At 43.8% G+C, this 19487-nt stretch overlaps 1 protein-coding gene across 2 annotated transcripts in view; it reads right to left on the bottom strand.

Moving 5' to 3' along the window:
- CMTM4 (CKLF like MARVEL transmembrane domain containing 4) overlaps positions 1–19487 on the bottom strand; it is a 70833-nt gene that overhangs the window by 19868 nt on the left and 31478 nt on the right. The window lies entirely within an intron of this gene.

Below are 19487 nucleotides of genomic sequence, written 5' to 3'. Positions count from 1 at the left end.
TCTCTCTCCCTCCTTCTCTCTCTGCCTCTTTTCTGCTTGCCTTCTCTCTCAAAATAAATAAACTTTAAAAAACTTTTTTAATAAAAAATTAAAAAATAAAAGTTATCACTGTACTTGGTCAGAAAAAGTTGGAACAGCAGCTTATAAAAACATTGAACATTTTACCAGTAATGGCATCGGTTGCTTTTTTTTTTCTTTTTTTTTTTTAACGTTTATTTATTTTTGGGACAGAGAGAGACAGAGCATGAACGGGGGAGGGGCAGAGAGAGAGGGAGACACAGAATCGGAAACAGGCTCCAGGCTCTGAGCCATCAGCCCAGAGCCCGACGCGGGGCTCGAACCCACGGACCGCGAGATCGTGACCTGGCTGAAGTCGGACGCTTAACCGACTGCGCCACCCAGGCGCCCCGGCATCGGTTTCTTTCTGAAGAACCAAAGTAATATTCCAGCAATATGTCCCCGGAGATCAGAGCTCATAGTTAAACAGGTATCAGTGGAAATTACCAGGTAAGCTTTTAAAAGATTTCAGGATGGGGAGTGCCTGGGTGGCTCAGTGAAGCATCTGATTCTTGGTTTCTGCTCAGGTCATGATCTGATGGTTAATGTGTTCGAGCCCTGAATCGGGCTTCACGCAGACAGCATGGAGCCTGCTTGGGATTCTCTCTCTCCCTCTCTCTCTGCCCCTCTGTCACTCACTCTCTCTCTCTCTCAAAATAAATAAATCCGGGGCGCCTGGGTGGTGCAGTCGGTTAAGCGTCCGACTTCAGCCAGGTCACGATCTCGCGGTCCGTGAGTTCGAGCCCCGCGTCGGGCTCTGGGCTGATGGCTCAGAGCCTGGAGCCTGTTTCCGATTCTGTGTCTCCCTCTCTCTCTGCCCCTCCCCCGTTCATGCTCTGTCTCTCTCTGTCCCAAAAATAAAATAAAAACGTTGAAAAAAAAAATTTTTTTTAAATAAATAAATAAATAAATAAATCAAAACTTAAAAAAGCAAAACAAAAAAAAGATTTCAGGACCAGGTGCCTGGGTGGCTCAGTAGGTTGGGCAGCCGACTTGGGCTCAGGTCAGGATTTCACAGTTGATGATTTCAATCCCCAAGTCGGGCTCTGTGCTGACAGCTCAGAGCCTGGAGCCTGCTTTGGATTGTGTGTGTGTGTCGCTCTCTCTCTCTCTCTCTCTCTCCAAAATAAACAAATATTAAAATTTTTTTTTTTTTTTTTTTTTTTAAATTTCAGGAGGAGGAGGAGGGGTTCCAATGGCTGAATTAATGGGCCAATGATCAGGACAGGCCAGGTGGTCTTTTACCTAAAACCTAAGATCAGTCTTAGTCTCCCAGCCTCTACTCTACTCTACCGCTTCTCTAACAGAGCACTTCTCAGACCACCACATGTCAAGCCTGGGCCAGAACCTGAGGTGAGCCCCCACTTCAAAGGTCCAGGAGGTATAGGCAGGCGACTCGGTGGTCCCAGATTTGTCCTTAGAGCCACCAACAGCAGCATCACGAGAGAGCCCATCAGAAGTGCAGAATTTTTTTTTTTTTTTAATGTTTATGTATTTTTGAAAGACAGAGAGCTGGCAACAGGCAGAGAGAGAGACACACACAGAATGCGAAGCAGGCTCCAGGCTCTGAGCTGTCGGCACAGAGCCCGACACGAGCCTAGAACTCAGGAACCGTGAGATCATGACCTGAGCTGAAGTCGGACGCTTAACTGACTAAGCCACCTAGGCACCCAAGAAGTACAGAATCTCTGCCTCTCCTCCTTGACCTACAGAGTCAGAATGTTGTTGTTGTTGTTTGACAAGATCCCCAGATAATTAAACTTTGGGAAAACCCCAAGGCATGGGCTGCTCTGTGACCTCTGACTACTGGAGTCCCACATGTGCCTTTCAGTGCGGGACTCAATGCCACCTCCTCCCCATGCCTTCCCAGATTGTCTCTCTCCCTGCCAGACATTATTTGATTGCCCCTTCTCCTGGGAAGGCTTGTTCATCTGTGATAGCATTCTACCCTTTTTTAAACTTGCTATTATGTCTCTCTCTGCCTCGTGAGCTTTTTGAAGGCAGGGAAGGGCCAGCCCATCTCTTTCCTCCTGAGGCACCAAAGCACAGTTACTTGCACACTGCCAGCAAACAGGGCCTCGGGAGCCACGAAAAACCCACACCCACAATTGCTAACTTGCTTGGCAGGATCTCCACGTGAAGGGCAGGGTGGCGCCACTCTATCCACTATCAACATCAATACTTCCACACTGGGGTGCTTGGGTGACTCATTCGGTTAAAAGTCTCTGGCTCTTGATTTCGGCTCAGGTCCTGATCTCACAGTTCATGGAATCGAGCCCCACGTCCGGCTCCGCGCTGACAGCCCAGAGCCTGCTTGGGATTCTCTCTCTTCGCTCCCACCCCCTCCTGCCCCGCTTGTGCCCTCTCTCTCTCTCTCTCAAAATAAATAAAAATAAACATTAAAAAAAATATATTTCCACACAGCAATCATAAAAGACACTTCTATCAATACATGGTTTGTGCTTCTATTTTAAGTCAGAGCATGCTGAGACGGGGGTCTTTAAGCACACATTTTGTGCGTCTCCTGATCGCTCTTGTTACAATTCTCTGCAGAAGCAGAGACTTGAATTCTCCATCTGAATTTCATGCCTGACTTGCAATCAGTTCACAAAGAAGTAGTTCATATAAGGGAAACTCCTCAACTTTTTTCTTCCCCCTGTAATTGGATCTAGTAATCCTGGGCAAGAAATAACACACTGTACTGATGAGTTACAAATGTTTCTGGTATGCTAACTTCAACCATATTTGTGTGGGAAGGTAACACCTACAATCTTAAATATTAAAAACGGTTTCAAGAATATGCAAATCTAATAGGCCACTCAATACAGCAGTGAACAAAACAAACAATCTCTGCTCTCTAGCCCATATTCTAATGAAGGAGAAGCTTTTAAAAATTAAATTAAAAATACAGTACGCGAGGCAGTGTTAAGTGCAAAGGGGGAAAAAAATCCAAGCAGGGAAGGAGAATGCAGTGTAACTAGGGCAAAGGTGTTTGAAATGTTAGGCAGAGTGACATGAAAGCTTCACCGAGAATATTCTAGATTTATATGAAGTTTATCATTTATCACAGTCTATTACAAACGATATTCAAATGAAAGAGAATTTCGACTGCCCCCATTCTGACCTCAGTCTGTTCTGATTGAGTTCTTCTTTCCAGTTTATCTCTTAACTTGGGCCAAACACCCTGTGAGCAAAGCATCCTGTGATGGAAACCGAAACTGTCCCCTCAAGCAACAGGCACTGCCCTGAGCCAGCAAGAGCCAGCAAGAGCCAGTGGGGCCGACCCCAAGACAATGATCAACCTGACCTTTACTGACCAGCTACAAGTACCCACCGACTTTTGTCCCACATTTTCCTTCTATAAACCTGGAAGCATTTTCAGCACGTGGGAGATGTCTTTGAGACGTCGTTCCTGGTCTTCCCAGGGCGCGCCTCCCTGAAATCAATTCCTTTCTTCTTTCCCCGCCACTCACCTCTGCCTTTGGACTTTGTCAGCGGCCAGTGGCTGAACCCAGTCTGTCTGGAACCCCCGGAGCCAGGTGCTCTTGCACCCCAGTTACAAAAGGATAAAATTAAACAGCAAATGGAGAGATACACAGGGCAAGGTCCAAAAGCGTCTCTAACACAGGAGCTCTGTCCTGCAGAGTTTGGAATGCACGGCCCTCCTGGCACGTACATACACATTTTGGTTTACCAGCCTGGAAGCTGTCAACTCTTGCCTTCAGAGTTTTTAGAGCTCGGTCTGCAGCCCCTTCCTAGAGGCCGGTGGGTGGGGCTGAACTCTCTATCACAAGGTCGCTTCGCCTGGCAACCAGCCTCCATCCTTAGGTGCCTTCCGCAACAGTCCTCTCACTAACACAAACTCAGGTGTGGTTGAAAGGGAGTTGCTAAGAATAGCAAAAGACACCTCTCATCATTTAGGAAACTCCAAGGGTTTTAAGAGCTCTGTGCCAGAAATGAGATGAAGACCAAATATATTATTTCCTGTTATAAATCACAGTGTCATGAGTATTCATAGGTAGACAGAGATACAGATACACACACACACACAGCTATACACATACATTAATCAATCCCCTTTTGATAGGTATTTAAGCAGCTTCTAATATTGTTTCGAGTAAGCAGTACATTTTTTGCCTGCCTTTTGGCACAGCAAATGTCAAATTTTCCTCCAGCACAGTGAAGTCTACTGCTAAAGTAAAACCTACCTATTGACCAACAAGAAGAAAGTACGAACTCAAAGTTAATGCTGGAAGCCAACAACTTCAAGGCAACCCAAGAGTCAGAAGTAATTCAACTTATAACAGTTTTGCAGTAGACAAATATCACAATGTAAAATAGTACAGAGTTGTTCAAAAAGGTGCAAATAAGTAACAGCCCTTGTATTTGCTAATTGAGGGATCACGTGTGTCCTTGACAGGGCCCTTTCCATGTAGCACCTACCAACTGACCAAGAGTATTTTTTCATAGGTGGCAAACAAATTTATACTAAAAGGTTGTCAGCAGCTAATTATGACTGGCAAACTCACAAAGCAGGAAGGGAAAAAAATGTTGACTGATTAAGTTACTATTAAAACTTTTCAAAATTTTGGGGCGCCTGGGTGGCTCAGCCGGTTAAGCGTCCGGCTCTTGGCTTTGGTTCACATCATGATCTCACGGTTAGTGAGTCCGAGTCCCATACTGGGCTCCGTGCTGACAGTGCAGAGCCTGCTTGGGATTCTCTCTCTCCCCTCCCCTCACTCTCTGCCCCTCCCCCAATTGGCACACACTCTCTCTCAAATAAACTTTAAAAATAAATAAATAAAACTTATAAAAATTTCACAAGACCCCTGTCACTATTGGTGGAAGTGTCCAGCGTCAGGACCTTTCTGGAGGCCACAGTAATCAACGGCACTGTTCACCAGTACATCCCATTCTCCCCCTTGCAGGCACACTGTAGGGCTGGAGGCTTGTGGTGTGAGATGTTCCCCATGCAGATTTATTCTCAAGATGATGGAGTTTCTGCCTCAGAACTCCACAAGTGCCGCTCCAGCTTGCTATCATGACTCCTCACCAGGTGGCAATGGAGTATCAATGGGCATTCTGGGGATTTGGCTAATTGGAAGCTGAGTGAGAGGTTACATTTGGGTTCAGTTGTCACTTCCACACATAGTTACTGTAAATCCCCCCACCGCAGGAATGGCTTCCAGATACACTCTGAGCTGACATCATGAAGAAGAAACAGGCCCTAAAATTCACAAGATAGACCAAGATTATATTCAATAATGCAGAGTACGTAATTATAAGCACATACATATGTTCTCCCTTTTTGGTGGGAATCACATGAAATAGAATTGATCAGGGAATGCAAACTGGTGGTTTGAGGAGGTTCCTCAAAAAGTTAAAAATAGAACTACCCTATAACCCAGATATTGCACTACTAGGTATATACCCAAGGGATACAGGTGTGCTATTACGAACGAGCATATGCACCCCAATGTTTATAGCAGCACTACTGACAATAGCCAAGGTATGGAAAGAGCCCAAATGTCCATCAATGGATGCATGGATAAAGAAGATGTGGTGTATATATACAATGGAGTATTACTCGGCAATCAAAAAGAATGAAATCCTGCCATTTGCAACGACGTGGATGGAACTGGAGGATACTGTGCTAAGTGAAGAAGTCAGTCAGTCAGAGAAAGACAAAATTCATTTGACTTCACTCATATGAGGACTTTAAGAGACAAAACAGATGAACATAAGGAAAGGGAAGCAAAAATAATATAAAAACAGGGAGAGACAAAACATCAGAGACTCTTAAATACTGAGAACAAACTGAGGGTTGCAGGAGGGGTTTGGGAGGGGGGGATGGGCTCAGTGGGTAAGGGGATGAAACACTGGAATCTACTCCAGAAATCATTACTGCACTCTATGCTAACTTGGATGAAATAAACAAACAAATTAATTAATTAAAATAAAATAAAATAAAATAAAATAAAATAAAATAAAATAGATCAGAATTCCAGAGTGTATGGCAGGAACCTATAGCAGTGCTACAAAGAATGAGAACGTGTGTGGAAGATGACAATTCATGCATCCCAATTTGTAAGACGCTATCTGACAAACCCTGAAATGATGCAGTCGGAAAGCCCCAAAGACAACGGCGCTCAAAATGGCCTCCAGTGCATTGAAACCGACCGAAGAAGCCAACGTGCCAGTGACAACCTGCTACACACATTCATCCTTAAGAGGATGTACAGAGCATAGCAGCCTAACAGCACAGGTAATGGTGCTGCTCAATACAAAATAGTGGCAATTTAAAATGTGAGTTGCTCGGGGCACCTGTCTGGCTCAGTTGGTGCAGGCTGCAATTCTTGATCTTGGGGTTGTGAGTTCGAGCCCCACACTGGGCACACAGATTATTTAAAAAGAAAATCTTAAAAAGTAATAATAAAATTTAAATTGTTCTAGTGTACGCCTACATTTTTGTATACTCTGATTGATTCTGTATACTTTTTCAATATTAAACTGATCATACTAAAAATTCAAATATGACCTATATTAGTGGAGGCCTAAAAACAGAAAGAAAACAGTTCTTAAATTCATAATTTTGTGTGTTTCTCATTAAAAATATTCATTCTTGTACCTAGCTTTCTATTTTTAATTTAATGTATTTTTCCTGTGGGAAAAGTGGGCCTCCAACGTCACATGAGTCTCAAGCCACTTAAAGCCTGCAACGACTTCTGGTTTGAATAACAAAAGGTTTGAATGGGTGAGAGATCTGGCAATGGCCAGTGGGGACGCTCGCTCTCCCTGCCTCAGCAGCCAGCAGTGTTCCAGGAGGGGGTGGCCTCTGAGTAAGGCTCATGGGAGATGTGTACTATTTGTGAAAAGAAAACCTCCCTTGTGTTAAGCCATTGAGATTTTAGTTTGTTTGTTGCTGAAGCATAATCCAGCTCATACAGACTAGGAAGGAAACTCCTAGGAAGGAAATTTCACAACATGTTCTAGGTCTCTAGTACAAAACTGCTTATTTTACTAGATGAATATGCCATTCACTCTTTTTCTTTTCTTTTCTTTTTTAAGGTTATTTGAGAGAGAGCATGCGCACAAATGAGGGAAGGGCAGACAGAGTGAGGGAGAGGGAGAATCCCAAGCAGAATGTGGGGCTTGAACTCACAAACCTTAAGATCATGATCTGAGCCAAAGCCGGATGCTTAACCAAGCCACCCAGATGCCCGTTACCACTCGTAAAGACACCAGATCCAAATGGTTTTACAAACTCTTACCAGATTGTCAAGGTAAAGATATAGAGATATTGACTATGGTATTTAAACTTTTAAAACAAAAGCATAAAATATTTGGAATTTCAGGAATCCGTCTATGTGGTAGGACTGTGGATAGATTTTTTTTTTTTTTTAAGATTTTATTAAGTAATCTCTACACCCAACATGGGGCTCAAACTCACAACCCCAAGATCAAGAGTTGCACATTGCACTAATGGAACCAGCCAGGCACCCCATGTAGGCTTCTTTGACTTTCCAGAATTTCCACAATGAGGATGTGTGCTTTTATTTTAAAAAATTAAATATTCCATGTATAAACACTTTTTGAAACACACTGGCTTATTATGAGTTAAATGTTAGTGACCTCTAAGAATCAATCCTTACTTGTTTTGAAACCATTCATGAATATTTAAAAGCGACATTAAAAGCTCTAATGGAAAATGAAAGTCACTCTACAAGTCCATGCTGGTCCCATTTCTTTATCAGAAGACTTCATCATTCCTAAACCCTTCCTGAGAGCACACAACCCCTCTCCTGGAAGCCACTGCACTGTAAGTGCAGGGAGTGAGCACAGAACAACCTGGAGACCAGCACGTAATAAAAAGGCCGGCCTTACTCTAATGTGACGGCAGGGACCCCCATGAAGGAAGAGTAACCCTAATAGGTATGAAGATATCTTCAAAGATCAGACGAAATCCTAACTTTCCTTGATTATTAGTTTATCAAAGGATCTAATCAAACTCACTTAAAGATATGCATACAAGTCGGTGAAGCATCTGACTTCGGTTCAGGTCCTCTCACAGTTCGTGGGTTCGAGCCCCACATCGGGCTCTGTGCTGACAGCTCAGAGCCTGGAGCCTGCTTCCGATTCTGTCTCCCTCTCTGTCTGCCCCTCCCCCACTTGTACTCCCTCACTCTCTCTCTCTCAAAAATAAAATAAACACACACAAAAAAATTTAAGATATGCATACAAACAAAAATCACAATATTTAAAAATAGTTTTAAGGAGTCTCAAAACCACCAGATGCAAAATGACTGTCCAAATGAGGACTATCTCCAACAATCTGAATCTGCAGTGGCTCCTATGTGGCCACACAACTTCTCCAGTGACCCTGACTGCTCTGTGGCACCTAGAAGCTTGCTGGGATTAGGGTCTCAGTTCCAACACAGCCAACACACCTCATTATACACACAAAGACAGGTAACTGTCCAGGTGCCAAGGCTCAGTGCCCAGAGAAGTGCTGAGGTTTGGAAAACTGACAGTCGCCGAGAGCTTGGGCAGCAGCAGAGGTCTTGAGAAGTCTTCCTAGGAGCAACTGGACTCAGGGGGTCTCAGAGGAGAAGCAGGAGAGAAAGCTTGTGTGAGGTGGTGACTCACTTTCAAACTGAGATCCTTGGCTGGGGGTTAAGTGGAAGGCAGGGACAGAACCCAGTCCTTGACCAAAGTACCTCAGTTTTCATGTTTATACTCCCATTAACAGTCGGTCCTAAACTTCGCTGACCAAACAGAACGCCTCTTTATAGCCTTCTCAACTAATGTTCCAGGAAGCATCCAAATCATGAGCCTGGTTTCTACACTGGGAAATTATTTCTGTTGTGCTTTAAAAAACAGTATTTTGGGGGTGCCTGGGTGGCTCAGTCAGTTAAGCATCTGACTTGGGCTCAGGTCATGATTGCTTCAGATCCTCTGTCCCCCTCTGCCCCTCCCCAACTGGCGTGGGCGTACACGCTGTCTCTCTCTCTCTCTCTCTTTCTCTCTCTCTCTCTCTCTCTCAAAAATAAATGAATCTTATGAATGAATCAATGAATCAATGGATCAAATGTCCCTCTTCCCACCAAAACTGAAAAAAATATTTGAAAGATGAGACATGGCTTGTATTTAGCCTCAAAGACCCGACGCTGCTTCTGCTGTAAGCCTTCCTGATGAGCAGAAGGGAGAAGCGAGAGAGGGCAGGAGAGGTGCAAGGCAGTGACCACGCCTCAGAACCAGCTCCATTCTTAACCACCTCACAGCGGAGGCTGAGACGGGAGCCGGAGCTAGAAGCGCAGAAGGGGCACGAGGCCTTTCCCCCACCATCTTTCTGCATCCTGAGGCCAGGGGTTGTAAGCTGCTCTCCATATGTACAGGCTTTTAAATGACAGAGCGCCTTAAAACAGAAGCTGCCAGGCCAGAAGCCACGCTGCGTGTTCTGCAGAGGGCCTCCAATGGCTGGCCGTGTGCTGCCAGCCACCTCAGAATAACAATGGTTTGCATGTAGGAGCATCTGTAAGGTAAGGATGCTCTCAGGCCCCGTGCTGGGCACAGTCCATTCGCTGTCTGATACTCGCTCAGGAAGCAGGTGGCATCTCCATCGTGTGGCCAGAAGATTGGTCCAAGGCCCCAAAGCTGTGGTTCCACAGACCTCGTTCTCCTAGGCCAGACGTCTAACATAGAACTTACTTACCAGGGTCTAGTTCCTGCCCACACTCTTGGAAAAAAGCAACACTGTATGACTTCTCTTCAAGGAACACAGTAGGAGACCCGGCAACCAGTGCCACAAGGCTCCCTGACAAAGCACACAACTTTGATCATTCTCAAAGGGATCTAACTACAGTAACATCTTAATTTGCCTAAACAGAATAACCACTGAGTTGCCACTCTCAAGGGAGGCCATCCCCTGAGGAAAGTAGATTTAAAATATTTCCCTCCTCTCTCCCCTGAGACAATCGAGCACTGAGCAAATCTGGGGGAAGGGGGTGGTTCTCCAACAAAGGAGCTAATGGTGTCAAGGGATTTGAGCTATGGATTTGAGAGAGGCGGAGATTTAAAACAGAACTACCTGCTCAGGAAGGGCAAGGACCCCCTCAGGCGCTAAAGCCACCAAGGCTGGCCGGGGAGCACTGTTTAGGCAGAATTAGTTTAACCAAAGGAGCCAAGGGGCGGAGGCAAATAAGTGCCTTATTGTTGAGAAGAAAGGGAGAGACAGACAAAAGAGGGGAGGGAGGCTGCCAAGGACTCAGGGCAGAAAGAAGAAAACCGGAGACCAGGGCAAGGTGACCAGCACCTCCACCAGCTCTGTTAGGCATGCCCCGCGGGTAGCCACATTCGGAGCAGTGCCCGCTTCAAACCCCGAAGGCTTTGTTTTCTGTGAAGGACAGAAGTCTCGAGCTGCTGTCGGCCTGGTCTGGTCTGAGCCGGGGGTGTTACAAGGCCAACCCAACAGGTGTTCCTGATAGATTTTCCAAGCCAGGGTCTACTGTGTAAATAATTTTGCCATTTTGAAATCCTAAAGCCATACACATAAGAGTTGAACTCAGGGGATTGCATTTCAAGTTCTTTTTTTCTTTTCTTTTCTTTTTCTTTTTTTTTTTTTTTTTTTTGGCAAGACTCTCACCTTTAACATAAATTATCAGACTTATAGCATAAGTGAGCTCGATCACACACACATTAAACCCACAGGTCACTTGTACACAGTGGCTGGCCATGGCATACCACAGTGTTAGATCAAAACAGGTCTATTTTTAGACGTCCAACTACGTACGGCACATAACAGTATTCCGGATGAAGTGCAAAACATCTTGTTTTTTAAAAAAGTTTAGAAAATCTTATTATGTGGTTTGATGATAGAATTGCACATGACTTCAGAAAACCACAGGACGGTCAGCATCTTTCTTGCCAAAAAAATGCCCACAACATTTTCCTGCAAATGCCACCCTGCCCAAAAAGCTACATTTTCAGGCCGTTTAAAGTAGTAATGGAGCAAAAACAACGCACATGTACATGTGGAGGACACAAGAGACGAGCTGCCTTCAAACCACACACATGTGAAGATGGTTAACGATGCTGCTGGCATTCGGGTTTCCTTTCCCCTCCCTTCCTTTCTCATGTCCTTGCTTCATGGATAAATCTGAAATCCCAGGAAGTAGCCTCCCACCCATCATGATTCAAAAGTAAAACCTGCCCCCTCTCCTTCATCTCTCTGCTTTAACTCTTGGGCACCTCCCCACCGTAGCATCTCTGAAAAACACCTTAACCAAATGGCAAGAAGGGCACTGTTTTTCTCATTGAATGAGAAACTAGCAGTCCAAAGAGGAGCTTTTTTCCTCCTCTTGGATTAATTTGGGGTCAAAATAGTGAAATGCATATCCTAAGAGACCAGGAGATAGATAGACAGAAAGATAGATAAAATAGATAATATATATAAATGTATATATTTGAATAACATTCAAATCTTGGTTTCTAAATACTATTATTTTCCAGTGAAAGGAACCAGGGCTCCCTTGGAGAATTCGAGGGCTGAGGTAGGGAAATCTAAGAGGAGTCTGGATATCTTGTGTCTGAGGATGAAGGGAACATGTCTAAAGGACATTGGAGACAGTTCCAAAGGGCTCCCACTGGCCAAATCTGGGACAATTTGAGCACCAAAATAAATAATAACAGTTAAATATTAAAAGACTGTGAATAAAACATGAACCCATGAGCCCATATTGACATAAATAAACAGGGGAGAAGAGAAAACTCTTCCTTACAGTTGAAATCCAGCTAATAAAAACAGAAGGAATGATGGATTCAGACAATCGCCATTTGGCAACCATCATAACCTACTGAATTCGAGCAAGAATCAATGGATATTAAAACTCATGAGGAAAAGTTTGAGGAGCTACAGGATATTTACATGCTCTAAAAGTATCTCCCCACAAAAATACTTACTAATTATACAGGAAAAAATAGTAACTTGACAGTGGAGAAGCCTGGCAGATATCACTTTAACCAAGTTCGGATTACCAGTAATGGAACGAATCTAGCTCATTTGCCTCCGATATGAGGCACTAAGAAAAATGCCCCATCATTTCTGTGGTATTCCTGACAATACCACAAAATAAGCAGCATCTAAACATGAGAAAATGTCAAACTCAAATTGAGGGGCATTCTACAAAATAAATGGCCTGTACTCCTCTAAAATGTCAATGTCACAGAACACAAAGGCTGTGGAACTATTCCAGATTCAAGGAGATTAAAAAGACGTGACGACTGAACCCAATACATGACCCAGGATTTTCTTGTACTATATGGAGCAGTCTTTTTTTTTTTTTTTTTTTAATTTTTTTTTTCAACGTTTATTTATTTTTGGGACAGAGAGAGACAGAGCATGAATGGGGGAGGGGCAGAGAGAGAGGGAGACACAGAATCGGAAACAGGCTCCAGGCTCTGAGCCATCAGCCCAGAGCCTGACGCGGGGCTCGAACTCACGGACCGCAAGATCGTCCCCTGGCTGAAGTCGGACACTTAACCGACTGCGCCACCCAGGCGCCCCTGGAGCAGTCTTGAGACAACCAGAGAAACATGAATAAGGTCTAAAGTTTAGCTTCAGTATTTTATCAGTGTTAATTTCCTGACTTTGATCATCTTCCTGCGGTTTTGTAACAACACCTTTGTAACAACACCAGTCTTACCTTTAAAGACATTGACATATTGAAGGATAAATAGGCATCAAGTATGCACTACACGCTCAAAAGAGCTAAAATATTATATAAATATACACATACACACACATACACCTACACACAGAAAGAAAGGATAAAGTAAATGTGGTAAAAAGTTAACATTTGGAGAATCCAGGAGAAAGTATGTATTATTCAGTACCATCCTTGCAACCTTTGTGTAAGTCTGAAATTATTTCAAAACCAAAGGTCTTTTTAAATGACCAAAAATACTGAAATCTATTAAATATAGAAAAATCCATGAGTTTTTAACGGGTCATTTCAAGGGGGTGAAACCCCACTGTTTACCTTTGGGGGTTGCTAAAGCATCAGCTTGTCATTAGAAAACAAGTAAAGGACAAAGACCAAGCAGGTACCTTGCTTGCCTTTCCAGTACAAACTGTATTTGAAGGCAATCAAATGGGTGATGAGGGAAAGTTCCTTACCAGAATTCCAGCTAGTAAATGCAGAAGGAATGACAGAATTAGAAAATTAGCAGTTGGTAATGGACCTGGGCCAGTTTCTGAACCCACCTGAAAGCTAGATGTTGGGGCCCCTGGGTGGCTCAGTCGGTTAAGCGGCCGACTTCGGCTCAGGTCATGATCTCGCGGTCCGTGAGTTCGAGCCCCGCATCGGGCTCTGTGCTGACAGCTCAGAGCCTGGAGCCTGTTTCAGATTCTGTGTCTCCCTCTCTCTGACCCTCCCCCGTTCATGGTCTGCCTCTCTCTGTCTCAAAAATAAATAAACGTTAAAAAAAAAAATTAAAAAAAAAAAAGCTAGATGTTAACTTGGTTGTATTCAATAAATATATATGTATATATATATTTTTTTTCCTCTGCCAACTTATCAAAATCATCCTTCTAACCCCCATTTGTGTCACCCTCCACTAAAGCTTTCTATGGCGCTTCAGCTCAATTACCCTCCCCTCACTCAGACTTCTGTAGCTCTTGGTCTAAAACCAATGGTTCACATACTTGGTTCACATGGAGACCTTTTCAAAATTCTGAAACCAATACTCTACTCCAGAACAAAGTTTCCCAAACTTGGCACTATTGACACTTCGGACTGGAGAATTCTTTGTTGTGGGGGTTGTCCTGTGCATCATCTGATGTTTAGCAGCATCCCTGGCCTCTACCCGCCAGGTGCCAGTACTCAACCCACCCCTGCGGTGGAAACCAAAAATGTCTCCAAATACTGTCACATGTTCCCTGAGGAGCAAAATCTCCCACTTCCAAGGAGAACCACTGATCCAGGTTACAATCATCATTGGCTGTTAAGCTATTAAGTAAAAGGTCAACGAGGAGTTTTAAATAGCTGGATCAGGCTCAAAACACCTGTACCCACCAGTCAATCCTGGCATCACTTAAAGTGAGACAATCAGACACGGCTTTCTGATGTCGATGCAATAGGTTGTACACAGCAGGACCTAGAAAACTTTCTTGCCACCCCCTAAAATCGAGCCTCCAGAGCTAACCCTAGTGTACAGGAAATGGAAGTTAGAAAAGCATGTTGGGGCACCTGGGTGGCTCAGCTGGTTGAGCGTCCAACTCTTGGTTTCAGCCCAGGTCATGGTCTCATGGTTCATGGGTTTGAGCCCCACGTTGGGCTCTATACTGACAGTGTGGACCCTGCTTGGGATTCTCTCTCTCTCCCTCTCTCCCTGCCCCTCCCCCACTCACTCTCTCTGTCTCTCCCTCAAAAATAAGTAAACTTGAAATCAGAAAAAGAAAGAAAAGCATGTTAAAATTACACTGAGGAGGCCATCAACCAAATTCAAAATGTGAGAAATGCTACACAACAAACTACCTAATGTCATCAACAAATCAATAGCATAAAAGGAGGGGGTGCTGCTGTTGCAGACTAAGAGACACTAAGAGGAGCGCCTGGGTGGCTCAGTCAGTTAAGTGTCTGACTTAGGCTCAGGTCGTGATCCCACGGTCCGTGAGTTTGAGCCCCACATCTGGCTCTGTGCTAACAGCTCAGAGCCTGGAGCCTGCTTCAGATTCTGTGTCTCCCTCTCTCTCTGCCCTTCCCCGATTCACTCTCTGTCCCTCTCTCTCTCTCAAAATAAATAAACATTAAAAGAGAGAGAGAGAGAGAGAGAGAGAGAGAGACTAAGAAACATATCAAGCAGAAGCAACGTGCAGATCTTCTTTAGATCCTGACTCAAACGAACCTAAAAGGCACTTTTGCGATCCCTGGAGAAAAAGAAACACATACTAGATTTTAGATGATATTAAGGAACTATTAATTATGTAGATGTGATAATATTGTGCATGTGTCATTTAGGGGAAAAAGTCTTCAACTGTTAGAGATGTATACTAAGTAGTTACAGTTGAAATGCTATCATATCTGAGACCAGCTTTAGAATATGACAGCCAAATGGGGCGCCTGGGTGGCGCAGTCGGTTAAGCGTCCGACTTCAGCCAGGTCACGATCTCGCGGTCCGTGGGTTCGAGCCCCGCGTCAGGCTCTGGGCTGATGGCTCAGAGCCTGGAGCCTGTTTCCGATTCTGTGTCTCCCTCTCTCTCTGCCCCTCCCCCGTTCATGCTCTGTCTCTCTCTGTCCCAAAAAAATAAATGAACGTTGAAAAAAAAAAGAAGAATATGACAGCCAGAAAAATGGGAGGAGTTGATAAAGAAGAAAATAAGGGGCTCCTAGATGGCTCAGTCAGTTAAGCAGTTAAGCGTCCAACTCTTGGTATCGGCTTAGGTGGTGATCCCGAGGTCGTGCAATCGAGCCCTGTGACGGGCTCTGCACTGAGCACGGAACCTGCTTGGGATGCTCTCTCTCTCCTTCTCTCTCTGCCCCTCCCACCCTCTAAATAGATAGATAGACAGACAGACAGACAGATAGATAGATAGATAGATAGATAGATAAAGTAAAATGTTGATGACCACTGAAGATGGGTGAAGGGTATACAGGGATACATAACACTATCCTCTGTACTAACACGAAGGTTAGTTTTATGTCAATTTGAGTGGGCCACAGTGTGCCCAGAGTAAACATTGTTTCCGGGTCTGTCTGTGAGGGTGGCTGAGGGCCTGAATAGAACAAAAGGGAGAGAAAGGAAGATTTCGCCCCTTTTTTCCTGCCTCACCGCTTGAGTCACATCTTCTCCTGCCCTTGGGTTGGAATTTATGTCATCAGCTCTAGGCTCGTAGTCCTCCAACTGAATTATACCACTGGCTTTCCTGGATCTCCAGCTTGCAGGCAGCAGATCATGGGACTTCTCTGCCTCCATAACCACGGGAGCCAATTTCTCACAATAAATCTCTTTTTATATCCCACTAGTCTGTTTCTCTGGAGAACCCTGATTAATACAACTAGTAAATGTTTATACGTTTCCATAATAAAAACCTAAATTTAAAAAGAATGTTGAAGGACTTACATCCAGAATATACAAATAACTCTCAAATCTTTACAATAAGAAAACAATCCAATTTAAAAGTAGGTACAAGAGGGGGCCCCTAGGTGCTCAGTGGTTAAGGTCCAGCTCTTGGTTTTGGCTCAGGTTTGTGGGTTTGAGCCCTGTATCAGGCTCCGTGCTGACAGTGCAGAGCCTGCTTGGGATTCTCTCTCTCTCACTCTCTGTCTCTCCCTCCCTCTCATGCTCTCTCTCTCTCTCTCTCTCTCTCTCTCTCTCTCTCTCTCTCTCTCTCACACACACACACATACACACACACACACACACACACACACACACACAAAATAAACTTAAAAAAAAAGTTGGGGGAGTCTGGGTGGCTCAGTTGGTTGGGCGTCTGACTCTGGCTCAGGTCATGATCTCACGGTTCATGGGTTCGAGCCCCGCATGGGCTCTGTGCTGACAGCTCAGAGCCTGGAGCCTGCTTCAGATTCTGTGTCTCCCTCTCTCTCTGTGCCTCCCCTGTTGACACTCTGTCTTTCTCTGTCTCTCAAAGATAAATAAATGTAAAAAAAATTTTTTAATTAAAGTTAAAATTAAAAATTAAAAAAAAAGTGGGTAGAAGACACCACGCAAAAGAAGACATATAGATGGCAAACAGCCACATGAAAAGATCCTCAACATTATTAGCCATTAGAGAAATGCAAATTAAAATCACAATGATACACCACTTTACACTCACCAGAGTGGCTACAATTTAGAGAGTAAGAGACGATACCCAGTGATGGCAAGGATGCAAAGCCACTAGAACTCTCACACACTGCTGGTGAGAATACAAAATGGTACACAGCCACTCTGGAAATGGTGTGGCAGTTTCTTATAGAGTTAAACATACACTTATGCCCTATGGCCCAGTAATCCCACTCGTAGGTGTTTGCCCTAGAGAAATGAAAATTATGATCACACAAATACCTCTACAAAATGTTTACTACAGCTCTGCTTACAATCACCCCAAACCGGAAACAATCTAAGTGGCCTTGGATGAATGGATAAGCAAATAGTGGTATGTCCATAAAATGGAATATTACTTAGCCAAAAAAAAAAAAAAAAAGATAAACTGATACACACAGAAACACAGAAGAATATTTCAAATGCATCATGCTAAGTGAAAAAAGCCAGACTCAAAGACAACAACACTGTATGATTCTATTTATGTGACATCCTGGAAAAGGCTCAAATATAGGGATAGAAACAAGATATACTGGTTGCCACAGACTGGATAGAAGTAGAGGGAATGATTAACAAAAAAATGGCAGCATGAGACAAGTCTGAGGGGTGATGAAACCATTCTGAACTTTGATTGTAGAGGCAGACAAATGACTACATATCTGTCAAAATTCACAGATCGGTATACCATAAAAGTGAAATTTGTTGTATTCAAATTAAAAATAAAAATGAAAACCACTGTATGTCAATTTTACTCAAAAAAATTTAAGATAAAAATGAAAAACAAGAAAACGCTGTGAAGCCTATTGATAAAGAGAAGTATGCAATCATGTTATAAAGGAACCTGTATTTTGTGTGTGTTTATGTGTGTGTGTGTGTGTGTGTGTGTGTGTACACATCCATACATACATATATAATAAACACACACACAGAAGTGTTATACACAACGTGAATACTGATCATCTCTGATTAGTAAGATTCCAGGAAATTTGTTTTTTTCTTTTAAGGTACTACTACTTTCTCTTTTTTTCTAAAATAAATTAGCAGTACTTGTATGATTTCTTTAAAAAGTAATTTTGAGGGGTGCCTGGGTGGCTCAGTTGGTTGAGCATCCAACTTCAGCTCAGGTCATGATCTCACAATCCATGAGTTCGAGCCCCACGTTGGGCTCACTGCTGTCAGTGCAGAGCCTGCTTCGGATCCTCTGTGGCCCCCCCCCCGCCCCTCCCCTGCTTGTGCTCTCTCTCTCAAAAATAAACATTTAAAAAATTTTTTAAATAAAAAGTAATTTTGAGGAGCACCAGGGTGGCTCAGTCAGTTAAGCATCTGACTCTTGGTTTCAGCTCAGGTCATGATCTCACGGATCATGGGATCAAGCCCCACATTCGGGCTCGGCACTGACATCACGGAGCCTGCTTGGATTCTCTCTCTCCCTCTCTCTGACCCTCCTCTGCCCTCTCTCATGCTCTCTCTCTCTCTCTCTCTCTCTCTCAAAATAAATAAACATCTTTTTAAAAAGTAATTTTGAGGGGTACCTGTGTGGCTCAGTCGGTTAAGAGTCCAACTTCAGCTCAGGTCATGATCTCGCGGTCCGATCCATGGGTTCGAGCCCCGCATTGGGCTCTGTGCTGACAGCTTGGAGCCTGGAGCTTGCTTTAGAGTCTGTGTCTCCTTCTCTCTCTCTGCCCCTCCCCCACTTATGCTCTGTCTCTCTCTCTCAAAAATAAACATTAAAAACAATTTTTTAAAAAAGGAATTTTGAAACAAGCAGATAAAAAGATAAACACGAGTTCCTCTGGAAGGCTTTTCCTGATCTTAGCCCTCCCCCTCCAGGCTTCCTTTTGATGTCCTCCAAGCAGGCTACCCTTAGTCTCATTTTCTCCATAGCCTTAGCTTCTCCTGCTGACTGAAGGAGGAAATGCCTCCAACGTGACTTGTTCCTGTGTTCACTGCACCTTACTGCATGGTGGCACCTGTCTCAGGAATCATGTCTATCTAGTTCCCTGCTCTATCCCCCGAGCAGGTACTCAGTAAACAGCTGGTTAAGACTGATTGACCAACTAGAAATGCACAGGCATCTAATAATGACCATTAAACCATACCCACAGGTAACTGGACACTATCCAAAGGCTGATCATTAATGTTTCATGTCAACCTAGAACAGAGGTTCAGGTGAAAGGCTTTGGGGATGGCTGCTGCCCATGTAAGTTTCTATTTGCAGAAAACGTGCAAGGCTGACCTATCCACTGCCATATTTGTGGATAAGAGACTCGGGATTGTTCGTATGTAAGATAAGCTTCAAAATTATCCCAACAGGATAGAGGGCCAGGTTAATGCCATAAGGTAGACTCTGGCACACACTTAAGATTAAAGATCCAGCTACAGAAACAAGGGGGAGAGCAGACTTAATAAAAGCAGTCAAATGAAAAACAGAAAATTTAGGTGATTTTAGGTGATGTCAGTTACACTGAAGCTAAATGTCAGTAAAGGATGAAGTAAAAGACTTAAATGTTGGCAATAGGACTGAACTGAGTGGTCACAAACCTTTTTTCATCTGGGACATTCCATTTTCACAACTACAGGCTGAAGTCTGTTCATTCATGTGAAAA

The sequence above is a fragment of the Puma concolor genome, chromosome E2 (assembly GCF_028749965.1).
Source record: "Puma concolor isolate L17-30 chromosome E2, mPumCon1.1.hap2, whole genome shotgun sequence".
NCBI classification, from domain to species: Eukaryota; Metazoa; Chordata; class Mammalia; order Carnivora; family Felidae; genus Puma; species Puma concolor.
Note: the sequence above shows the minus strand (reverse complement) of the source record. Positions and strands in the feature narration are given on the sequence as shown.